The sequence below is a fragment of the Calidris pugnax genome, unplaced genomic scaffold, assembly GCF_001431845.1.
Source record: "Calidris pugnax isolate Ruff unplaced genomic scaffold, ASM143184v1 scaffold24, whole genome shotgun sequence".
Classification (NCBI taxonomy): Eukaryota; Metazoa; Chordata; class Aves; order Charadriiformes; family Scolopacidae; genus Calidris; species Calidris pugnax.
In genome coordinates, this window is record NW_015090922.1 from 21,226,097 (window position 1) to 21,232,640 (window position 6,544).

At 38.9% G+C, this 6,544-nt stretch overlaps 1 pseudogene; it reads right to left on the reverse strand.

Moving 5' to 3' along the window:
• Positions 1-5,907, reverse strand: part of LOC106892915 — a 14,634-nt pseudogene extending 8,727 nt beyond the window's left edge.
• Positions 5,908-6,544: the final 637 nt, after the last annotated feature.

Below are 6,544 nucleotides of genomic sequence, written 5' to 3' on the forward strand. Positions count from 1 at the left end.
CTCTGCTTTCTCTGTGTCTTCCACTACTAGGGTGCCCACCTCATCCATCAGTGGGCCCACATTATCCCTCACCTTTCTCTTGCTGTTAACATACTGCAAAAACCCCTTTTTGTTATTGTTAATATTGGTGGCCAAGATGAGCTCCACTTGAGCCTTGGCCCTTCTAATTTTCCCCCTGCATATCCTCACCGCTTCATGGTATTTCTCCTTATCTGCCAGGCCCTTTTTCCAAAGATTATAAGCCTTCTTTTTGTTCCTGAGTTCCAGCCGAAGCTCTCTATTTAGCCAGGCTGGTCTTCTTCCCTTCCTGCTTGATTTTTGGGACTTGGGAATAGCTTTATCTTGCGCCTTTAAGAGTGCCTCCTTGAAGAATGACCAGCTTTCCTGGGCACCCTTGCCCTGAAGGACCATCTCCCAAGGGACACCCCCAACCATGCTCCTGAAGAGGCCAAAGTCTGCCCTTCGGAAGTCCAGGGTGGCAGTCCTGCTGGCCCCCCGCCTTGCTTCAGTGAGAATCGAAAATTTTATCATTTCATGATCACTTTGTCCAAGACGGCCTCCAACGTTTACATCCCCCACAAGACCTTCCGAGTTAACTATCAGCAGGTCCAGTAGGGCACTTTCCCTGGTTGGTTCCCTCACCAGCTGCGTTAGGAAGTTGTCTTCCACGCATTCCAAGAATCTCCTATCTCAGTGCTGTCTGGGAACTGTACTAACTGAGAGAATCAGGAAAAAATAACAAATCATATTATGTAATTCTATATCCTTATGCTTATATGCTTCTCTTGCCTATGCTCAGTGTATTCCATAGAATTTAATGAATTCTACTAATCCGTTCATTGATGGGTTTCTTACAGAGCTCGACAATCTGTGAGGCCCCCCCAGTTACAAGTACATCGCCGACTGTCACTTAATTAGGATATGTGTTGGTATGAACAGAGCTCCAGTGGCTCCAATACATCAAGGCTGGAGGAAGTTTGAAACTTAAGAGGTTTCCTTGATGGACTTTCCCAGGAAAGAGAGAGTGTGGGTAATGCAAGTTAATTGAGAGAGAGGAATTATTTTTGTTACTTTTCCATTAATAATAGCTGCATACCTTTCCAGTATTACTTCCCTAACTTCAGTTGGCATAATACTGCTTGTTCATTAAATATATAGGATAATATTAATAGATCAGACAGGGTGCAAAAGGCCAGCAGCTCTGAAGAAATCAAGCCCCAAACAGCTCTGCATCCATCAGGATACAGCAGGGCTGACAGAAACTTAACAATTGAAAACTTCAGCTCAGTATAAAGCAGATCTGTGAGGAGTATAAACTTTTTAGTTTGGGCTTCTGGAGAAAATGTGGTGCAGGACAGAACCTATTCCTATACTTACAAACTGTTTGGAGTTTCCTGAGAAGCTGCTGCTGAGTTTCAGAGGGAACTTGAGAAGCCTAAGAGCCTCTCACTGGCTGTTCACCACATACTGAGCAAAACTTGGGAGTCTGTCCAAGGTTCCAAAAGCAAAAGAAGCTGGTTGGTAGCTCAGTTAGGATTGGTCTTGTTTCTTTTTCTCTCATTTCACTGGAAAATAAGTCTCCTGAGAAACTGAGTTCGAAATTTCAGTTTTCATACCTTGCCTAGTGATAATCATCCTGTCCAGTCTGACTAGAATTTGAATTAGTCTGTGGGCTCAGTGCTCTCAAGAGGGATGCTAAGGATACTTTTGCATATGATTGTTGGATATAAGTTGTTTCACCCCAAACTTACATCAGTGTTTTTCAATCAACAGATGTATTAACTTCCAGACTCAGTAAGTTAAATATTTTGAAAAGCAGAAATGATGCAAATTTCGTTCTTGTAGATGTGAACACAAGTGCCCCTGCCTTCAATAAAGGTGTTTCTGCAAAATAACCAAGCATATGTGAGATGATTCAGATGACTCCCTTCCTTATTTGGAAGAAAAATGACTATTAATTTATAAAGCAATTTTATTTTCTCTTACTTGGTTATTCTGCACTTCAGTTGTCTAAAAAAGCAGCAGTTAATAAGATCGGAAAAAAGTAATACCGGAACTCATACCATTAAGAAACAATGCATTTGTTCCCCTTTCGGGGGTGGGGTGAATGATTTAATCTCTGCTGTCAAAAATGCAATAGAAAAAGCCCATCTCTGGTTACAGCAACTGCTGGTATGGAGCGTTGCTATGTCGCCATCTAGTGGACAAAATAGAAAGGTGCAATAGATCACGACGGAGAACAAACCAAACCTACATACACAGCACCACCTACTCCATTAAAAGTCATACTGGTTTCTTGCAGTATAAATACATAGCACTAATTACATGCTGAGAGTAAACTCTTTAAAAAAGAAGGTAAAGTCACAAAATAGTAGTGAACTTCTTATAATTGGCATTAAGGCAGGGTGTAAAATGGGTAAGGATCGGATGGCAAATTGCTGCAGGAAATGCCTGCGGTTGAGAACCCCTTCTAAAATGTAACCTCAGAGTCATTCTCACTACCCCATGACAAAATTTAGCTCTGATGTATTTGTATTAGCTTCACTGAAGGCCTACATAGGAAAAAAAATTACAAATCACAAAACTTGTGACAAATATATAACTCCTGGTATGTTCACACCACGATTATTTACTGGTTGGGTCTATTTTCTCATGAATTCGCAATCAATAAAAACTGAATTTTTGTCACTGCTGACCTGTTGTGTTTTCATGGCACACTGCAAAACATGGTGAATGCTACATACTCTTGGAAAGGAAAAGAAGTAATTGCCCTCAAATGCAGTAAGCAGTGATAGAAGTAGATCAACCGACAGTATGGGAGTCCTTTTATTAGTTCTAATATCAATTGCTCCAAAATACTAGAAATAACAGTGCAGAAAAGTTTCATCAGGGGCTCCAGCACAGAAAAAATAGGAATTGAAGGGGATGGCACTGCCTCAGGAAGCTCTTCAAATGTCAGGTTTCTCTGGATTCATGCATTGCCTTTTTGTGACTGTCCAGACTCACCAAAATTTATGACAATCCCTTTATTTATTTCTAAGAAAACTGACAATAATTGCTTGTGAAAAGAAAGAAACTAATTAATCCTTTGGAATCCTATATGATGTTCCTAAGAAAAAAGCTCCTATGAACGTCTCCTGGTGGTGGATGCTGTAGTTGAGGAGGTTCTGGGATCCCTTTCACTATTCCCCCACTTTCCAACCACCTCCTTGCTCTTCTATTTCCTATCCAGAACATTAAATCCCCCACTCAAAGTATGACTGTAATGTTAGCAACCATTAAATGAAGGATTAATACTTTGAGTATTGTTTTATCACATATGTTTAAAACCATATTACTACAGCCATTGCCTTACTATTGCTCGTCAAGGGTACAGTCAATTGTTGATTCACAGAAAATGCTGGACTCTTCAGCAACAGGTGAAGAATTCACCTGTTTTTGCACAAATACCTTTATTCTAAACAAGCTAGCAGAGACACTGGAAACAGTTTAATTGAACCTGAATGATAGTCTTGCTGAGCTACCTCCTTTCGTTTTTGAAATTGTGCCTGAAATACCATCACATAAAGCAAAAACGTGAACCCTCACTTAAGAGCACAGAGAAAGGTGAAGAGTATCTGTCCAAGATTTTTTTCTAAATAACAATGAAGTGTTTGGTACAATACCTCACACATGTTCTGAACTACCAGGAATGGAATGATAGAATGGAGGGGTTATGTTTAACTTTGAGCTGACACCTGCAACTTGACAATTAAGACTCAAAACCCATTCATCACAGTAAAAATGTTAAGTGGCTTTCAAGTCCAGTCTTGCTTTCTACTCCATGAGTTTCTGTACATATGAAGTAGTATAATTACATGCAGTGAGTTTTTTAGGACTGAGAGAAAAGCCTACGTAAGTTTAAGTACTATGGTGAATGAAACAAAGAACAGCTAAACATGCAGATGACAAGCTCTCTTCAAAGAAAAGGAAAAATAGCAAAATTATTACTGAAGCACAAAGTTATCTCAAAGTAAAAAAAACAAGACCCAGACATGGGCCTTTCATCAACAGCTCTCTTCATGGCCCTGCTCATCAACACCTGTTTGTAGAGTCACAAGTGTAAAAATTTTAAACAGCATTCCACTAAAAAAAATAATATCAAATTACCTACTCTAATTTTGGATGCTCCTGAAAATAGGAACATTTTTTCAAATACGTATGAACAACAGATTCCTGTCTAAAATTCCAAAACAGCCAGCTGAGTATCTGAGAACTCTCTTTAAATAAAAGAAACGTTATTATTAATTCTGTTTTTGTCCAGCTAGTATTTTTGTCCAGCTGTTTGTGACAAAATTTCTTGTTTGAAATTCTGAAATTGGAATAAGCTTTGATATTATAAAATAAATTTTCAAACAATGACATACAATTAAAATAATATTTACTCAATCTGTTCATTTCAGAACACGTAACACTCAGATTCAAGTTGTTGTCTCTGCTTTCTACTCACAGCAGCAGACAGAAACCAAAACTTTCCTGACATCTAGTTATCTAATAACAAAAATGACTTCACAATATAATAGATATTGCTGCCTTTTTCTTCTGTCTCATTTTAATATTGAAGATAGTAACAAAAGTTAAAAAAAATCAACAATATAATGATGGCAACTTAAAATAATAATTTTTAAAATTTAAATAAATGGTGGTGCCATGCCTGCACACCTCGTGTCAGGTACTGTACCAAAGACAAATGCACTTCTGACAAAATTTATGATACCTGTTAATCTCTACATGTGGGATAATCTCTTAAACGAATCCCCATTCAGTCAAGAGATCTATCTGTAAAGATCAGCTTTTACAACAGGTTGTCACATTTTAGGTCTAAATTAAACCAGTAAATTGACATCCCTGTTTATAGACATATCATGACTGCCACAAGGCTTTTGCTTAAACCTTTTTCCAACAGTTTGCTAGGCAGGTGCATGAGGAAATCTGAACAGAGACTTCTGTTTAACTGTTACATGTTACTGACAGTTACAATTTCTGTATCTAATTTTCACAAAGACTAAAATTCGACTGAATCACTAAAACTTGCTAAGTATTCTGTCTCTAGGAAATAGACAACAGGTTTCCCCTCACTCATCATACGTGTGTTACTGCTGCACTACTAACAGGAGAGAAAACCTTGCAAATTTATTTTTCCTAATGCAGTAAAAGGAAATAAGTGAAGATGTGTGCAGGCAGTATATTTCAATACAACATTTCCACTTTCAACTGGTAATTTTTCACAAGACATGCATTTAAACTTTTTTCTTAAGTGGCATCATTTTAACATACTTGCGATGGGATAATTGCAGTGTGATTCAGTTTGGAAGCATCTGCACTTTCAGGATCATATCTCCACAAAATCAACCTCTAACAAGTGACAAAAGAGACACAAGTCGATAGTTTTTTAAAAAACACTAATATTCTATCACTGTGATAGCATTTCTTCTTGTGACAACACAGAAGATAACATAACTATATTAACTTAGGCAAGGCATATGCTGCAAGCTGATCTCCCGCTCTTCGTTTCTTTTTGATGTGAAGAGGCAACAGCAACTGAGGGCAGCAGAACCTCCTTTGTCAGGAATAAGGGGGGAAAAAGTAAGAATTTATGCCGAAGAATTTTGTGTCCTCTGATTCTGTCATACTTTCCTCAGAATCCCTTCTCTGTCCATTTTTAGGCGCTATGAAGCTACACACAGCCTGTTCTGCGGCAGCAAAGGAAGGGGGGGTTTAGTCATATTAAACCAGAACTTGTTTCTTGTGAAGGAAATGTTACAAAGCTGTATTTAAACGTGCATCATGTATGCTCCCATGAGCGACACACAGCTGACATACGTTCTCTGTCAGGAAGAAGGCACACACCTGATACTCCCATCTCATGGTACGTGCAATGGGCATCAGACTCACCACCTTTACTGCAACGTACAGCAGTGTCAGGGTGTGCACAGAGGCACTTGGCATAAAACAGCTGACGTGCTGCAAGTTCACGTCCTACAGTTCCCATCCTACAGCTGCCCGTTCGTCTCCTCAAACCAAAGTGCCAAGTCTTGCAACCCATGGTTATGGGGCAAACTGAGTAATCCCACAGCTGCTTGCTCAGAGCGGGCTGAGCAGAACTGGCACAGGCAGAATGTAAGTTTGCTTCCACAGCTGTGCAGTTCAGTCATTTTTAGCAGACTGCAAACTACTTATGCGGCAGCTCCCTGAACTCAGTTTCTTAGCAAGGACACTTTTTTAATTATTTAAAGTTTTCATATTTCCACACATGATCACAGCCTCTCTGCCAGTCAAAGAGGGGGTGAGGTAGGAAATAATTTATGTTATCTCTTCATATTAAATTTGGCAAATGTTACGAAATAAGGAACTTGACAAACAAGATTATATTAGTTTACTATACCAATGGAATATTTAATCAGATGCATTGTATGCCACACACATTAAAAATCTCAAACAAGTGCACAAATTCAAAGAAACGAATAATAGGTTGGTCTGCCAAAATCTGCCACTAATCAGCCTG